This window comes from Megalopta genalis, chromosome 5, assembly GCF_051020955.1.
Source record: "Megalopta genalis isolate 19385.01 chromosome 5, iyMegGena1_principal, whole genome shotgun sequence".
In the NCBI taxonomy this organism is placed as follows: domain Eukaryota; kingdom Metazoa; phylum Arthropoda; class Insecta; order Hymenoptera; family Halictidae; genus Megalopta; species Megalopta genalis.
In genome coordinates, this window is record NC_135017.1 from 24,339,136 (window position 1) to 24,359,168 (window position 20,033).

At 39.2% G+C, this 20,033-nt stretch overlaps 1 protein-coding gene and 1 long non-coding RNA gene across 4 annotated transcripts in view; one reads left to right on the forward strand and one right to left on the reverse strand.

The window, feature by feature from the left end:
- Positions 1–14,778, reverse strand: part of LOC117224006 (uncharacterized) — a 42,961-nt gene extending 28,183 nt beyond the window's left edge. Inside the window, exon 1 of the long non-coding RNA XR_004491081.2 lies at positions 14,694–14,778. This is a non-coding gene — a long non-coding RNA (uncharacterized LOC117224006). The remainder of the gene's footprint in view (positions 1–14,693) is intronic.
- The window catches only part of LOC117224000 (prolyl 4-hydroxylase subunit alpha-1), a 537,488-nt gene that overhangs the window by 177,959 nt on the left and 339,496 nt on the right, over positions 1–20,033 (forward strand). The gene's annotated exons all lie outside the window — the stretch shown is intronic.

Here is a 20,033-nt window from a genome sequence, read left to right on the forward strand (position 1 = left end):
CTTTTGTGGTCCATGGTATGTAAAATTAAATTCATTAAAATTCAATCAAAATTGATCCATGGTAAATGAAAATTAAAATTCTGGTCGATTACGTTTTCAAATCGGCCTAATATACAATACAATTCTTTTGTGGTCCATGGTATGTAAAATTAAATTCATTAAAATTCAATTAAAATTGATCCATGGTAAATGAAAATTAAAATTCTGGTCGATTACGTTTTCAAATCGGCCTAAAATACAATACAATTCTTTCGTGGTCCATGGTATGTAAAATTAAATTCATTAAAATTTAATCAAAATTGATCCATGATAAATGAAAATTAAAATTCTGGTCGATTATGTTTTCAAATCGGTCTAATATACAATACAATTCTTTTGTGGTCCATGGTATGTAAAATTAAATTCATTAAAATTCAATCAAAATTGATCCTTGATATGTCATGGATCACTAAAGAAATGTAATTTAATTTTTATTGTATCTTAATGAATTTAATTTTACATATCACGGACCACTAAAGAATCGTATTGTATATTAGGCCGATTCGAAAACATAATCAACCGAATTTTAGTTTTCTTTATTTAATTTTAATCATGAATCAAATTCTTACGAGAAATTAAATAACATGCACATTGTTTTGTCACATTAAAGAAAAAAAACTGTTTATTTACCGCGATTCGCATAACTCGGATCGTACATCTTGTGTCATGGATCACAAAAAAATCGTACATTAGGCCGATTTGAAAGCATAATCGACCGAATTTCAATTTTCTTCGCTACACAAAGAATTCGCCTAAAACGAATATTAATACGTCCAATGCCGCGTGAGTCACACATGGGTGACACTAATTTTTAACCAGGTTTTTGAAATTCATTTTTACTGTAATACATTAAACAAATTGAATGTTACTAGGATTTGTAGAACACAAAACAGCTGAACCAATATTTTCCATGGTAAATTTTCACTTTCTCCTCTCGGTGTCATTAATTAAATGTCTTTGATGTTGCATGAATTTTTCGAGTTAATCTTCGAGTTAATCTTCTGAACACTTAATGTGTTCAGCAAAAGAAAAAGCAGATCAGACGTTGTTTTCGCAGAACAACGTAGACGAATGGATGGACCTTTCGCTAAGGATATTTCTAGAGGAACTATGCCAGTGCCAGGATTTCGGTGCACCAAGTATGCGTCTCGGATTAGAGTCCCTGCTAGAAACGCTTCGAGAGCATTAACCTGTTGGTACCGGGCTCTAAGCACACCTTGCCACCGAATCCCAGACTTTACAGCGTCTCCCAAAATTCAGTTATGAAACCAAGATTCCTGTGTCGCCCGTAAAACTCGTGTAAACTCGATCCCGGCCGAAAGGCTGGAGCCGCGGGCGCTAATTAACGCTCGAGATGAAAAAGGCCAGTAAACCGGGTTGCACACGGAGCAGCACCCTAATTGAATTAGAAGCGTTTCTCGCGGGCCTGTAGAGCGTCCTCTATCCGCTGTCCCGCCAGAACGCTATTGTAGACGGCAGCCATTAGATTATTAGGATTAAGGTGCAACCGGTCGTGTTTCTGGGTGTCCCGATTGGATAGAACAGTCGTCTGGCAAGCGTAAGTTGTCCGGATCCCTTGTTCCGGATTCCAGGCCGCGCAGTCTGCCGCGTTATGTCATCGTTATTTTCCCCGGCCGGCAACAAATTTAACCGGGATGAAATCAAACAACGTTCGCGCCGGCCGCGATACGAGCCAATATAAAAGGCTCGTAAAGTCGAGGAGAGAACCGTCTCGCCCATCCTATCGTCCCGGGCTTCAACGACCGCTTCTCGTCCGTCTATATGCGTCGTCGTTTTTTTCCGCCACTGGAACGAGCAGAATTAAAACTTGATGCAACCGATTCGATTTTGATCGGTACGGCGCTCCGCGATCCGGACAGATATCGTAATTTCTTTCTTGTTCAGATGTACCAGAGCAATGCAACTCGTCGTTGACAAACGCTGTAATATGATTTTTATGTGAAAATGATTAATCATTTGCGATACAATGAAAATTTCATTTCAAGATAATTATGCCTTCCAATAATGATTCGCGCTGTAATACAATTTTTGTTCAACAATAATTGGTTAATTATTTTTAAAGATTATTACCAAATTGTAATACAAATTATTCGTTAATTAACGGAATTTATTAACACCTTGTTATACCATTTTGTTATCATATTTTTGTATAACGATTGGACAACTCTTTCGATTCTGATCATTTAGAAAAATAAGAAAATTTATATTTCTTGCGTGTCTAAGTTTACTTAAATGTTTAAATATTGAAAGAAATATACATCAAAGTATGTACATAAAAACAGATATATAAAGCAGTACATACATTCAAAGAATTAAAAAATTTACTAGATTAGGCTCAACAAAATTCTTAGAACAAGAAATGGATGTTTGTGCACTTTCCATGTCTCGCAAATAACGCAAACAATTTCTATTCCCCTCATAAATCTGCAGTCTAGTCATTCAAACGACGTTCTATTCTTTAACCCTTTGCACTCGAGTGACGACTCTGAGGCGCCGCTAAAAATTGCTATACCATTTCTCAAAATAATTATAACAGTATCAGATTCGTTTATATTTTTAAAAAACTGTTAAAATTGCAAATATTGTACTTGCCGATAAGCTCAATTTGATACGCACAGATCGCAATAAATCATGTAAAATAGAAATACTGTAGATCAGAATTTTCAAATTAAAACAGCTTCGAGCGCAAATGATTAACCATTGGAGTAAATACGATCTCCTTATAATAAATAATATAAATCTCCTTATAGTAAATGAGAGAGAGAGAGAGAGATATCTCCTTTCTTATAGGAAATTCAGAACGACAAGTTCCCATTGCCATAAATAAATCATAAGGCAAGGAGTTAAAAATTTTGGCGGTTTTATAGAGCGTAATTAGTAAAAACTACAACATTGTAAATCGCATAGCTAATGTGTCGAGCTAGAAGATCTCGAATGCGATTATTTTCGCCTCGAATTTTCCGCGAAGCGGCGGGATCTGTGGATCGAAGAATCGCGAGGCTGGGAAATGCAATTTCGGATCAGATGGAAAACCGAGCGGCGGCGCGTTTTAAGTAGCTTGTTAATCAAATTGCGCGGGATCGATGCTCGATAACTGCACCCGGCGACTTTCTTCCTTTGTCTCGCGGAATATATTTCCCGGGCAATATCGGCCCTGTGATCTACTCTCATTGCGTTATGCGCTCGGAAATGGAAGCTCGAGATCGAACCCGGAAATCTGATTTTCCTCGCCTCCGTGGAAGGACGCTTGAAAGGCGAATGTCCTGGCCCTTCAGATTTAATTAGTCTCCGCCAATCCGGAATTTTCATAACTGCGCCGATCTCTCCGCGCGAATATAGACGTTTCTTTCTTTTTCTTTCTTTCTTTTTGTCCGTAAATATTTGCGGCGATCGGAGCCGAAAATCAAAATATAATATTTGCTCGGTCGAGCGTTTTTCGGAATGCGCTCGAATAAAGTTCGCTTCCGCGTAAATATCGTGCGTATTTTTTCTTTCTAATTGGAGCGTTTTCGCGAAACCTCGACAAACAAATATTTATCGCGCTAAAATTAATGCGTCCGGTCTGTCGATGTTCCGGTGATTTTCAAATATTTCGCGGGAACATTGTCAAATTATTTCAAACATAACTACCGCGTTTTTTCGGGAACGTTTGCAAAATCCGGGATGAAATCGGAAATGAAAATATTTGCACTGTTGCGCCGACTGTTACGATCGCTAAATAAAGCACGCCGAATGAAAAGCGAACTAGCCCGACGTCTGCTGTTTATTATAGAATCGCGGGGGCTAAAAAAATTCGTAGGTGGAACAAAACTCTCCGTCGATCCACTCGCCGCGCTAAATTCCAAATAATCGCGATCGTTCGCGTTCTATTTGCAAATCCCTCGGACTTTTTACTTTGTCCCGTAAAAACACCGTGCACGTATTATTAATTGCCAGGCATCCCGAACGGGGCAGTTCGTTGCCGCATAAAAAGTCTCGCCGCCCGCAAACGGACGAACGAGAGGGAATGCATAAAATCACGAGCGCGCACGAGCTTTATAATGTCCCGGAGAGAAAGTCGTACCCGGCTGCACGAGTGCCTTTTTTTTTACGGCGGAAGTCTCGAACGCACGGGACGACTCGCCATTTATGATCGTTCTTGGCGTAGTTTCGGGAAAAATCGTGCCATCAGGGGGCCGCGTAAACTCAAGGACGGCCCCCGAGGCTAATGCTGTTCGCAGTTACAGGCGAAAGTGCGGCTCGTATCTTTTCTGTTTCGCGGCGGGCGTCGTTTGTCAGTGTCAAGGCTGGCCGCAGACAAAGCGCAAAGGGGGGTGCTTGACGAACCAGAACCCCGCGGAACTTGCATGCTGAACGTAACTCAAGGTCACCCGCAGCCGCGAATTATTTAATCAACATAATTACTCCACTCGTCCCGCCGAACAATTATTCTTCACAAAGTGATATTCCACACCATTAATTCCAATGCTGCGCACGTTCCTGAAAGCGTGCTTTCGAAAATTTGCACCTTCCACGATCTCGAGGTTAACCTTTTAGGGTGGACGTCTCAATTTCTGTGCCTCTGGATTGAAAACCTATATAAACAAAAGGTTATATATATATTATATATATATATATTAATATATATATATAATAATAATAATATATAATATATAATAAACAATATATAATTATATAATATATAATAAATAATATATAATTATATAATATATAATATATAATATATATTATATATTATTATATATATATATATATATATATATATATATATACACATAAATTGATGATTCGCATTTTCTCATTGTGTTTACCTATCATCATGTAAAATCTAAAGAAAAGTATCACATTTTTCATGTCTTAAAATGTTGTAAATATTTTTCAATTGATGCTACAGCAGTTCCGACGAGTTTAAGTGTCTTGTCAAATATTCGAAGAAATGCTTGTCTACGATTCTCGCATAAATTAATTATTAATATGACACACGTCTCTCGCGTCTGTGATTACCTTTTAATCGTATTTTTATAACCTACAGTAAACTAATGGAGTACTTAAATAATTTTATCCGATTGATATAATATCAAATGTTGTATTCAAATTTTGATCTTTATAATTCCACGTCAAATTAATGTAATTATCGTCAAAAATAAATATAAATGACGGTATCCCGGACAACCTCGGTAAATGGCATCCCTTAACCTATCAATTAACACATCGCCAGTCGCAAATTAAAAAATCTGAAGCTACAAATGAAAGGAAAACAGTTGCTCGAAACGAAGTATCGACAAATTTAACGACTACTTCCAACGGAAATTATAATAATATTTCTGGCGAATTCCAGGGAAAAAGAAGCCGAGGTGCGAGCGAGGCGTTAGTTAGTCGATGAATTAGCTCGCGGAATGATAAACGATCAGGCACCCCCGCGTTCCGCAGGAAGAAGAACCCGAAGGGAACGGGAGAGTCCCGAAGTTCCCCCTTTCGCTTGTCCGCCGCCTGTTGCCGCTTCCTGATATCTCCTTCCCGAGGATTATAATAATCTCCGTTGAAACGGAGCTGGCTCTAATGGAAGATAATGCAAATCCTGTCGCAATTCCGTCGGGAATCCAACAATGAGACATAGTGCCCGGGGGCCTACACAACCGGCCTTGGAAGCAGCCCGAGTTGTATAACAATGTGCCGTCCGGTCGCTGTGTATAGACACTGGCCAGGACGGATAGGGGATACAGACGCGAACTGGATGGAACGGGCGACGGTAGCCGACTTAAGCTTATCTACGTTTACGTGTCCTCTCTAATGTGGTCGCCTCATTAACCGAACAACCGACAGACTCCGCGATTTTCATCGATCGAGCAGAAATACGACGCCGGCACCTCGCTCTTCCGTTTCACCGCGACGCGATAGTTTCTTCGGTGTCGCGGGACGCCTCTTGTTACTGGCTGCTTAACCGTGAAGAGCAAGCTTGCCGGCCGATCTCAGAGAAAATAATGGAGCTGATGAAAATGTTAGATAGTTGGTTCGTCATTGTATCGTCGCATAGATGAACGCGCGCGCGTTTCAGTAAGCTGACTTTTCTTGACGTATTTTTATCGAGCGATGTATCAGAAACGCTGCGTTTTTTCCATGATTTTGAAACGCTGTATTCTGTTTGTATCGATAAAAAAAGGTCCAAGAGAAGTATAAATCCGTCTCTTGTTTTAATCAATTTGGTAAGTTGAAGTTAATGTGATGTAATTTCATTATTACTGTTAATGTATTATTATTAATGTAACTTCAAAATGTTTTCGTTCTATTTTGTATTTAATCTATTCATTTTGGGCTATTAATTAATACAATCTGCAATCATTATTGCAACATTAATTGCAAGATATAAGATATACGTAGATTACTTTTTTATATTTCTAAGAAATTTAGTACATATCAAATTATGTATATATTCGAATCAATACGTTTCTTAAACATTTTTATGAGTTGCAAAGAATATAACAGTGTCTGTAAATTCATTAAATGTCCTCATTGTTTCATATTTGGTCTATTAATTTTTGTCATAAATGCATAAAAACCGCAATCTAGTTACAAGTCTGCATTAATTGCAAGATAAAGGATCTACACACAACATTATTTATATTTCTAAGAAATTTGATGCATATCAAACGATGTACATATTTGAATAATAGCCTTTCTTAAGAATTTCGGTAATTTAAAGAAGCATATTTTTTAAGTTGAGACAATAGTTATTTAAATAAGTTCTTAAGCTCCTTAAATTTCTGAAAAATTCTTTAAATGTCTTCACTGTTCAGCACTTGAACTCCCCATTTTTCTTCAGAAATGCATAAAGCCAATGGTCCAGCAGCGAGACAAGTGCGATCCAGTTATAAAAATGAATAAAATCAAGCATCTAAGAACGTGAAATTTCTAAAGATTTCATAATAACCACAACGATCTCGATACCTCGATCAAGTATTCTAAGAACGACGCGTCCAGTACAGGAAGACGCCGGATGCCAGTCTCCCGATGATCGGTGAATTATCGCAGCGGCGGATCGATCAATGATAAATCAAACCTAGATACAATTCGTAGGACGTCCGTGTAACATGAATAATCATGCGCGAGACAGTAAATAGCTGTCGATGACGGCTCGGCAGCAAGCCCGGAGCGGTTCATCTTATCCGCTCGATGACGGTTAGTTCATTAGAACGAAGATTCCGCATCGAATTTCCCGCGTAAACCAGACGTATCAGTCTCAAGGGGATTTCCACGGATTTTAATTAATCCTGGTGCAATAGCGGTGTTATAACGAAGGAGAGAGCACCGCCGGTGTATACTCCAACCACCCTCGACCAATCCCGAACACCATCCGCCCCCGCGCTTGTTTGTTTCTGCGGGTTCTCTCTCCCTGTTGCGTCTCCGCCGTTTTTTTAATATCCTTCCGGTACGCCACGGCCGAGCGGTTTTTTCATTTCGGCACCCAGGAAATATATTAGGAAATTTTTCTTCCGTTAGTTCCGCCACGGTCCGCGGAGATTTTAACCGGTTCGGGTTAACCGGAAATTATCGAAGTTGGTCGTTTTATATAATCCGGAAAGCAAATACTCTTCGCGGTTATTCCGTTGATTTTATCGCTTTTCGGTTGTTGCTTATTCCTGGTGTGGCAACGGTGAACATTTTCTGTGTTTCTTCGACAAAAATCATTGAACGTTGAATAATACCATAAATTTCGTGATGAAACGTACTAAACTGTCGTTCTAAATACAGTAAATTCTAATTCACGCACAGATTGTATATAAAAAAGGATAATTTGGGAAGAGGAGATACGATTATTCGAGTCTCATTTTTATACAACTATATTTTCAACAACTATAAAAACGGGCCGCAAGGCTCGAATAAAAATCTTGTGCACAATCTAAACGTTAATTGGAGAGAATTCACTGTATAAATCGATTGCGACAAACAGGAATTAAAGAGAAATTAATTTTAGCAATAATACAACGATATTTGTGGGAATATTACAATCAATTCTCAATCAGAATTTGTGAAAATGCGATCAGGTAACAATACGTGATAATTCTGTTATGTGCATCTATTTCTTAAGTTTATTGCACAGTGGAGATCTCAAATTCCTCTATTGTTTTCAATAAAATTCACAGTTTAGAAAAAGTTAATTTATGGATAATGAAGGATGAATTAAAAAAGTTCTGTGAACTGCAATAATATACAAAATTGTCGCAACTCCTTTGTGCTCGCCACTTTCAAGCTTCAACTTAAGACAATAAAAAGAAAGGAAATCAAAGAAAATATTAAATTAAACACAACTTAGCAATATTAACGGCTCAAATGTCGCAGTACAATTTTCATCGACAGATTAGAGCTTGCTTTCGATCTCCGAACATCTTAAAATTCGATGAAATAGGTGCTCCCTCGAGACCGCCAATTAGAGTTCGACTTTCGAAAATGACGACTATCTTCGGAAAAGAAGAGAGAAAGAGGACGATTCTTCAGCGGGCCAGCGAGACGGGAAATTGCCGGGACCGGGCAGCTCGGTCGGGATAATAGGGTGAAAAGCGTAATTCATAAGTATCATGGAAAACGTCGTTAATGCGGCCAGTAAAAATTTAACGGCGCCCATTATCGTAAAAATGTGACCGGTCTCGGATGACCCGTGCCCGCGGACCCGCGGAGAAAGTCATCCGCCGTTCTCGCCGCCGGCAATTAGTTTCTGAATTATTATGCCGTAACGCAGCTGCAATTCCACGGGAATCGCCCGTGTAATCCAGCAACTGCGGGCACGGGATTTCCGTCGAGCCTTCTCCCCGTTTTTTGTTTTCTATCTGCATCCGCGGCGCAAGGATAACGAAAACGGGAATTAATTAAACGGAGTACATCCGCGGTGTACTCGCGTGAATTATCTTCCGCTTCTTCATTTTTCCTTTTGCCTCGGCAGCGACCGAAGACGAGATCCTATGGGGAATTCTCCCGCACCTTGATTCATTTCAACAGGGGTGCAGCGAACTTCTTTTTTTCTCTCGTTGATTTGTACGATTTTTCTGGCGCTTTGCGCGACCCCGACGAATCTATTCTTTCGCTTGGGGGGTGATTAATTAATTCTTTGTAATGAGGCTTTATAATGGGGTACATAATTGTAGACTGAAACTTTTACATTGTTACTGGTATCCGAACGAAAACAAAACAAAATAACATATTTGTATGTTTTTACTTTTTATTATCTTGAATATTCCTTAACTGAACCCAACGTAATATCGTATATTTCTATGTTATAAACAATTCTATTTTTTATTATTTCTAATGTAGAAATATACAAATATTGTATCTTGTTAAGTTCTTGTTTAAATTTCGTTTACTTTTATCCATTTTCATCTTTAATTACCATTTATCTATTTCTATCTATAATTACCACTCATCTATCTTAATATTTAATTATCATTTATAATTACCATTTATCTATTTCGATTTTTAATTACTATTCATCTATTTTCATTTTTAATTACCGTTTATTTATTTCCATTTATAATTACTATTTACCTACTTCCATTTTTAATTATCGTTTATCTATCTCCACTTTTAATTATCAATACCATTGCTAGTTTTAGTTTTCACGAGGTCCAACAGAAAATTGGAAATTCCAATAAACTAATTGCTGGGACTGTATATACAACAAAAATTTTCTAAGACAACTATCAGAAATAGAAATCCAACGAAAGTGCACGTTCTCCTTGAATAATTTTTACAAAGCGAAAATAGCGTAAAAATGTATTTGAATGCCTCTGATATCTCCACACGTTTGCATTGCATTTACCCATATCGATCGTAAATGCATAAAATCCGCGCATAAATAAAGTCCGTGCCGTGTGTCATTTTACGTTTGAAACTTCTATGAAAACTGGAATACGTTTCTAGATTTCGTACACGTCCGGGTAACGCGCGCAGCGAACTATTATTGTCTTTTAAAGCGCATAAAAAGAAATTAGTTATGGCTGTCATTGGTTTGATCGCTCGTCGTACACCATGAATTTCCGATCACGATCACAAGTATCTATCATCGTAACGGTAGATCCGTGGGAACTTGTTCAACTCGTAAAACGGCGGAGTCGTAAAATTTAACGGTCCGAGTCTCAAGCTTCGGCTGTCGATAAATAAATAACGGGCTGATTAAATAACGAGGATCGTAAACTGTTCTTCGCGCCCTATCCGTTCTGCATGGTTAGCGGAACTAACAAATATCAATTGTCGAACGCTTTTCAAATCAGTACCCGCTTTTTGGAAGCGCGTTCAACACGGCGCGAGCTCGATTCCGAGCCAATTTTCAACTTATTATATTTCTTTTTCTTTCCGAACTTTTTCGGCACTTTTATCATCTCGCGCGTTCACCGATCTCTCCCGTAAAATCCGTTGCTCGTTAGATGCCCTCGGATCGTCTCGCAAAGTGGCCGATCTCCTCTCGGCTCGATTCGCAATGTCAGAAGCTGCTACCGCGTCTCTCGGCGTGGCGGTACGTGAAATGAAAACAATGAAAACTCGATCGCGGTTTTCATCTAGCGTTCGTCGGCACCGCAGGAAATCCGACGCTCGTTACGAAATAATTATCGATCGAGGAATTTTACGAAACGCGGCGCTAGACCGGCCTCTTGAAAACGCTGCAATTGTTAGCGGCCGTTCATTAATTACGGATCCCGAGGAGCATTATTCAGGACACGGTTACTCTTTCCCGGAAAATGAATATCTCGCCTTGGAACAGAAGAAGAGAGAGAGAGGGGGAGAGACGGAGAAGCCAGCAAGGCGGAAATATTCATAAACCGCAAGCATGGTACGCGGCCGATGCATTTTCTTGCGAATGAATTTTCATGCGGGGTAAACAATGTAACCGCGCCGCGATAATTCCCGGCGCGTGCGATCGTCGGACGTTCGGCGGGTCGCGGAGGGTGGCAGAAATTTTCATTTAACGCGTGCTGCGACCGGAAGAAGCTTCCTTGAAATTTAATGGACCGCGAGACCCGCAAAATTCTCTCGTCGCCGCTGGCCGTTTACCTGCCCGACGATGTTGCCGTTTTATCGCTGCAACGCGCTTCGGTAATATTGTCAGCGCCAGGATTTTCTTGATCGATCTCTTTCCTTCGATGTCTATTTTCATTTTTTTTTTTTTGCGATTAACGAAGTTGAAACGTTCTTTCTATATACTTCGAGGATTTGACTGCTTGTCGGCTCATTTTAAAGAGGCACGATGAAACAGCTCGCGATTGCGGTTACTTTCGAGATCAACAACTTTTGTTTCGTGGAACTTTTACACAGTTGTCGACAACTTTTAAAACGGACGAACTTTACCAAAATTTAACACGTTCCGTGCCACGTGTACCATCGATGGTACACGCTTGCATGTTTACTTAGTGAACTGAACAAATTGTTTACAAGAAATTTAGAACCGAAGAATCAATTTCCATCGCAAGAATGGGCGTTGATAAGTTTTTGTTACGTTGTTATGTGTACGAGAATTAATAATTGCACGTAATACATCAAGTTTTAGTAAAATATCAAAGTGTGAAGATTCGAGTAAAAAAAGCTCGGCACGGAACGTGTTAATCAAACAATTTGAATTTTTTCAAATGATGGTGGAGTTAGTGTATTGAACAACGCGTACAAAAATATTTGCGAAAATTGCACAATTGGATGGAATGGCAAACGATATAATCACGATCTCCAACTTTTTTATCCGAGCATTTTGCATAATATCTAGGTCGCCAAACTGTTATTTTTGCAAACATTTTGTTTACATATAGCCTAAAAGTATTAATAATTAAAATATCATATTTTCAAAGTATAAAAAAGCGAGAAACTCGAATTTGTGAATAAAAATTTTGTCAGTACTTATTTGCACGTTTGCAGGCTAATTAAATATTTTGTAGGGTCACCGGCGACCCTAGGTGCTTGTTCTAAGATTGTTATTTCATTATAAAAGGTTATTTGTCCACTACTATAAATACAATCGTATTCTACATCGCTTTAAATACCGTGATTATGTTAACTTTATACAATTTTATATTTTATTTGAATATTATTACTGTTAGATATTCGGAGAATATTCTCGACAATTAATATTGCTTCGTTAAACGTTCTTGGTTACGGAATTTTCACGATTGTTGGATGGACGTCGGCGTGTCGAGTCCGTCGGAGGCGATTAGGCTAGCACAGATGGTACCCAATTACTGTCCCCGGTTACCCCAGGTGATTTCCTAACTGATTCACACATTCGCTGACAGATGGGTGATTCATTGACTCGATAAGTCCAATTCTTTTCCCCTTCGAATCAGCTCGCCGAATTACTCTGACCAAACACCCCTACGACGAACTAGAAACGCTGACAAATCCGTCGTACCCTAATCCTGACACATTGCGTTCATTTACATATTTTGATCGTACACTTTATTTCCTCCAAACCGCTCATCGACTGTACCGAGACAGTTGATTAGATAATATCTGGCATTAGTACGAAATAAATTATTGCCAGAGATTCGGGTAGAAAGACCGAATACGGGTAGCGAGGCTTTTGCCAATAGCTCCAGGTGTTAGCTGCAATTCATCACATTGTGAAAAATTGCACCCGGATCCACCATCTCGCGTAGAATCAGGGTTGTAACCCCCATCTCTCTCTCTTCTGTCAACTTGACGTGTATTTCTTTTTTTCTTTTTTTATTCATACACAATAGGTAGTGCAGGGAAAAAGCATTGCACACATTTTATTATTTCCGCACAACAATTGTCTACCGGAACATACGGAAATGTCGTTTATTTATTGTCTCATCTGTCTAAATCAATTTCCGCCCTCGTATTAAATTGACTCAATCGCGAAAAGCCAATACAGTGGAAGAAAAATAGCCGCGAACTCGTTGAAAATGAAAAATTCAATTTCTACGTACCCGTTGCTCTTGTTTGAAAAATATCACGGGAAGACAACTCGCGGCAGAATTCGGGACCCGATTTTTGTATTATTCTTTCACGTGCGTTCGAGAACTTTAAGGATTTCATTACTAGTTCTGCGAACTCTGAAAGCTTGCTTTTTCGTTTACGAACCTAAAATCGTCTGAATTTCGTAAGACTCGGAATTCTTGCCTCGATTTTGTGGGCCCAAAATTTGGTTAAATCCTGCATTTTGTTTCTTAATAATGTATAACCTGTTTGTTATAACTATATTAATTTTTTGTGCTCACTGTTTAAACCCTAGAAATTTAGTCCCAGTTTTTTGGGCCTTAACCCTAAATTATTGTCGAAATTTTGTAACGTCAATAACGCAGTCCCGTTTCCACAGACAACGTTCCCAATGTTTTTACATTTTTGTTATAGGATTATTTAGCTAGTATTGACCACGGTAATTGAAGCACAGTAATTAGATCAGCGTGCCGAAATTGCCACACAGTAATTAGATCAGCGTGCAGAAATTGTCACACAGTAATTAGATCAGCGTGCAGAAATTGCCACACAGTAATTAGATCAGCGTGCAGAAATTGTCACACAGTAATTAGAACAGTGTATAGAAATTTACACACACACACACACACACACACACACACACACACACACACACACACACACACACACACACAGAGAGAGAGAGAGAGAGAGAGAGAGAGAGAGAGAGAGAGAGAGAGAGAGAGAGAGAGAGAGAGAGAGAGAGAGAGAGAGAGAGAGAGAGATGAACGTGCAGAAATTGACACACAGTAATTAGACCAGCGTGCAGAAATTGACAAACGGCAACCGGAAAAGGCTCGGCAACTGACACAGAGTAATTAAAGTTTCCTCGTTAAAAATTGTCGCGAACGTGTTGTTAAATATCTCGTATTATTTACACGTTTCGCTTGTGAAAAAAATCCGCACTTCTGTAAAAGACACGCAATTAAAACGTTTCAGAAACGACGACATTGGCGGACGTCGCTTTAATGTGCACAGTAACCGATACATTTGCCCTATTTCGAGGAACTCCCAAACTGTTTACCCTATTGCAATGCTAGCACGTTGTGTTCTCCCTCAGAAGACTCAGCAGCTCAGGGTGAAGAGGGTCGTGCAAGGTTATTGACCCGGAAGACATTGCATTGTCGGCCGGTCAGCGGCTCGCGGGGTGCATTCTTTGGCTCTGGGTAGTGCATCGATCGCGACAAGAAATTCGTGTTACATTCCAATCGGCGGAGGCCCTCCATTCGAAGGCGGGAGGGTGGGAGGGCACGTTCATTTCCGCAGCGGGCCGCGGGAGACAATGAACGGTTAATCGGATCTTGCTGCGGGCCATCCAACGTCGGAGCGACGTGCATACACGCCGGCACGGTGACGTATACACGTCCTCGGTCTACAGAGTCCGAGGCCGCTGTACGTGCCACCATAATCAGATGCAGCAACGAGCATTCAATTACCTCGGCCCGGCAATACATTCGCAGTAAGGAAGATCGGGCCCCGGATCCGAACATTTACATCGGCCTCGATCACGGAAAGGTGGGACGGCGCGAAAAATTATGTTCCCTTGTCCCATCGTTCCCTCCCGTAATTCAATTAACACGGCCTGCAGCGTGCATCGCGGAACAAACGCAGCCGGAATGCGACGCTCATATTTCTTATCGCCGGATTCATGCGAAAACGCTCACCTTCGCGGTAGCCGGTCGTTTTTGTTCCCACGGTTTCTTCCTCGAATCGATCCGCTGCTCCGCGAATTTCTTCTTTCACCTGCTCAATTTCATTGAGCTTATTTCTGGCACGAACGGACAAGATGCTCTTTTAATTTTTCTGTAATACATCCGACATACTAATAATAATATAATAATATAATAATATAATAATATAATAATATAATAATATAATAATATAATAATATAATAATATAATAATATAATAATATAATAATATAATAATACAATATATATAATACAATAATATAATAATATAATTAAATTAAAGTAATAATAAGATAATAATAAAATGAAAATATCGATTAGAATGATTACGTTCGTCCGTAAATAAAAATGTTAAAAACGGAAATCGAATAGAATATCTCTCCTATAGAATATTATTACAATCAGAGTTGTGCTAATTCAATCACATTGTAATTCAATTTCGCAATTTAATTACATGGTGTTTCAATTACACGGTAATTCAACTACGCTGTAATTCAATTACACAATTCCAACCTTTCGAAAGCCTTTTGCCTTGATCTTTTCAAGCTAATTCAATTGCTAGTTATTTTCATAACGAGTGTAATTCGAATACAATGAAATTAAAATACAGTTGTTCACGTTGCGCAGCAAAATTGAAAAAAATGAGATACGTTTTTATGTTTTTCTTTCGTGTACTCATCTTTCGTCTCTCCCGCCTATTTTCTGCGGTACTATTATCTATTAATTTATTAGCTTTCGATTCAATCACATTGTAATTCGTAATTAATGTAATTTAATTACGTAGTATTTTCTAATTCTACTCATATATGTGTGAAAAGGAATTGTTTCCCTTAGATTTGGAAATCAACTTTTACACCATAGTTTACTTCTTTCTAATTCTATTAGGTTCCCCAAACATAAAAATATTAAAATTTGAATTAAAATTTGAAATATACAATTTGTACAATTTATACAATTTCGAGATTTGCTTAAATAAAATACTTCAATTTTACGAAGAAATTTAGAGTATTGGCATAGCAATCAAAATGCTACGGTTACAACTATTTCTGTTACGTCTCCAGTAGCTTCGCTCAACAACAGACTTCCGGTCCACTTTGAATCCACCGACGATCCTTTGAAAACGTTATTAAATTACATCGCAAAGAGCATTACCTTGAATAAGAGCGAAGCTACCATTTGTCCGAGCGATTTCATATTTAGTCGTTCTCCGGAACGGATAACAAAGGATTTGTTGGCCGTGTGCTTTTGAAGAAATGATGCGCATCGACTGTTCATCGGGCGAATAATGGGAGGTTTTTGCAGCGGATTCATTAAAAGACCGGGAGACTGGACAAACGTCGAACCGGGGGGGCCCATTTGAAGTGCCGCGTTGCGACGGGTTCGGGGGCGACATGAATATTATAAGATAATGAATTATTTAGCGAACGCTTCTCTCGTAATGCCTCGTAATGCATTCAGCGATGAATATTTCAGCGAATCGGGCGCCGGTAAATGTTTTTGCATGAACAATCGGCGGACACTTTGTTTAACGGTAATATTGCGCGCCGTGATCCGCGTTAAACGACCTCGGCGATATCGTTTCTCGGGCACCGACGCGGCGCGATGGAACGCGACGCGACAGCCCACGACGGATGGGAACAGGCGGAAAACAAATAACGCGGTAATAATATTTCTGTTTCATGGCCGCCGCGCCCATTGCCGCTCAAATATTCTAGAATAAATATAACGACAATAACGCGCGTCCGTCCGGAAAACTAATATCGCCGCGAGCAAGGACCCCGCGACAATCGCACTTCTGCCGCGTCGTAAACTTTTTCATGAGAGAGGGAGAGAGTATGCGGTATGTACCATAGAAAAGGAAATGTTGTACAGATCGTACGATGCCCTTTAAATTGTTAACCAGTTCACTGTGTTTCACGAGTATACTCGTCATGGAGAAGTGGCAGTATTTTGTGTCGCGACGAGTATACTCGTCGAGCGTAAAAAGTAGCGATTATTGGCTGTCTAAATTGTAATTTCAGTGAAAACAAAAATATATTCTGAAATTTCGAGATCTTTAGAATATTTTGAGGCCGGTCCTATACACGAAGGTGTTTACGTTGTTATAAAAATAATTTTAATTTGCAATTCGACGTGCAAAGTGCCATTTTCTATCGTTCCTTGCTTCGTTAATGTTAGGTGGATAAGTAAATATTAGTAATAAAATTGTTAATTTTATCAAATAAAACCGTCTTTTGATCCAGTATTTTCACAGCGACGTTTACTCTGTGTTTGACGAGTATACTCGTCATCGGCGTCACAGCTAACTGGTTAAATGAAGTCGCTTGATAATCGAATGGGGAAATCTCCCACCTTTACCATAGCAACGCGTGAAGAATATTTTTAAGCCGGTCCTACACGAAGGAAAATATGATTAGAAAAGAACCTAATATTGCAGTGTTCAAAACTCTATGCAAATATATATATATATATATTATTTCAATTTAAATTAAAATTTAGTCCTTTGTTCGATCATATCAATTTATATCGAAGCGTGAATAATTATGAAATTCTATTCGAGGACGTCATTATTCTTTTTATTAAGTAGAGGGATTTCGTGCAGCTGTTTGCACCATTGAGAAGTTCGCTAGATAGACTGTTAATACAATTTTAATGAACGGTGCAACGTGTTGGATGGCGACAGTGGCCTACTTTTTAACTATTCGCATGATTTATTGCGCCCGTAAAATTTAATCTATTGGCACATACGGTACTTGCACTTTTAACTTTCAAATATAAATGAAGATACCGTCAAAATTATTTTCAAACGTGGTCTATAAATTTTTCGCGACAGCTCAGTCCAAAGAGTTCGATCAATTTGACGTTATCGAGAAATATTGAACGTTTTCGTATCAATTTCTCCTAATTTTTCAGAGGATCGACGATAAATTATCGCTCGAACGGCCGGCGTTTTTCACAAAAATATGACGAAGTACGGTCGTTTGTAATTTTATTTATCCATTTCTCTCAACAGATATGTCAAGGTACCATTTCTAGACGCGTTAACTCTTCTAGAAATCTTAATGAAACATTTGAAAGTTCCGATTAATTGTCGGAAATTATAATATTGTCGTATACAAATATTTCTACTCTGGATCCCGATAGAATATTAAAGAGAAATATTTAATAGAAGAGAGGAGAGAGAGAGAGAGATTAAAGAGACATCGAGAGGATCGCAACGGATTTATAATAATTTAATTCAAATAATGATGATCTATAAATATTTAATCAGTTGAAATTGGCATCTTTAAACGCACACTTGGCGCACATCGCAATTACCACAATCCATAATTCGTTCACATTCAACTGTCTCCTTCTTCTCTCGTTTAAAGCTGCGTTCTCTCTAAAAGTTCTTTCACATGACACTCTCATCAATTGACATTTATACGAAGTTCTCAATCCTCGATAAAGTAATCTGACACAGATCGGTCGCCGGTGAAGTCATTGATCGCATCACTTGCTACTTCGAGAGCCATACATGCGAGATCGAGCTCGATAAATGTTTCTGGGATCTTCGATCGATCTCTAAAGGTGAAAAGGGAATTATTAGACCGGTTCCATCGTAGTTTATTCGTGGGATCGTCGCCCTATTCGAATTCGTCGGGAAATCCTGAATGATATTTACCGTGATCCGGCCGGATCGTTTCCGAGAATAGAACTCTCGTTAAAGATTCACCGGGACCCGTGGAAATCACTGCGTTTAATCCGCTCTTAGACGTCCTCGCGGCGTTGTAACGCTTGTAAACGACGGACTCGCGAACAGCGGCTCGCCCTGTTGAGGAACGAGCTCGTGGTATCGATACACCGCGGAAATAATAGTCGAATAGCCAGTTACGAACGTCAGGAACAGTGGCCGTACAAAACCGAAATGAATCCTGGCGAATTTCTTGTTTTATCATTTTCTAAAGCCATCCCTTAACAACGAGAAAAGCAATCGCGAAAATTGTTTCTCAACTTTCTCAATAAATATTTTCGTTTCTTGATTTATGTTCCCTTTTTTCAATCTTCTAATCATCATGTGCAAAATTTTATTTTTTCTTTATCGGAACTTCAGCAAACTGCATCAAACGATATTTTTCGCTGAGGTACAGACAACTCTTATGGTCGTCGAAATCAGTCCCTGAACAGTCAGAAATTAATTATCTATTGCATTTTTATCCTCTTGTTCTTCAAAGTTATTTAATATCGCAGTGTTCTCGATGCAGCCATGTTGAGATTAATTATTGAAATATGACGCGTCGTGTCCGGTTCGATGGAAACGTTAGAGAAAATATCATTGTTTCCCGACACAAAGGATTCGAAGCGGAAGAATAATTATTCCAACGATGAATTCGATGTTCATTTAATGCGAACGAGGAAGCACTGTTCAGCTTGAAAAGCAGGGATTCACGATGTTTAATTAAAGTATTCGAAGGTGGCGCCGCGAAGGGCGCAGTTTGTTCCGGCAGGGTACACAGATACTTCGCCCATTGGATTCTGGAAGCGATTTTCAGTGCGAAGCATCATAGTAACGCTCGTCTGGCTCTCAACGGTCCTTGAAATTCGAGTGTCTCGGAATTTTGGTGGTGCGAGGCAACGGCCATGTGATTTCGCGCGATTACATGTCGCTTATTCGTATAAACGTACCTACATCGGATCGGATGGTGAAAAAATCTTTGCAAATCGCACGATGATAGTAAATTCGAGATTCCTAGAAGCTCCGCGTGATCCTTCAGGTGCCACCGAGATTCCCGAAATTTCTGCGAGAATTTTCTGGGTTCCTCTGAACTTGAAATTCTTGTGAAAATTCCTTTGGGTCGCAACGAGATTCTCGAAATTTCTTTGAGAATTCTCCAAGGTGTTTCACACCTGAAATCGTTGCCAAGATTCCTAAGGATTTATTTAAGCAGTTCAAATTGCTTGCTGTATCGTTTAAGGTTTGTTGGATTTTTTTGGTACTCTTGGAGGATTTTTAGAGTACAAGGAATCTTTTGAAATCCTTTGGAGACCCTCGAGGACCCGTGGAATTTTTTAAAAGACTTACTGAGATCCTTTATAGCTTTTAGAATTATAGAATTCTCTCAAGGATTCTTCAGAATTCGTTGGATCCTTGCAATCCTTGCTTGGTACCTTCAGACTTCCTTGGGACTTGAAATCATTTAGAGTATCCTTTCAGGTACATTGAATTTCGTAGGTTCTTTTATGAACTCCCAAGGGTCCTTCAGGTTCTGAAATCATTGCTAACATTTTTCAAAGTTCTTTGGAGCTCGTAGAATCCTTTCAAGAATCCCCTTA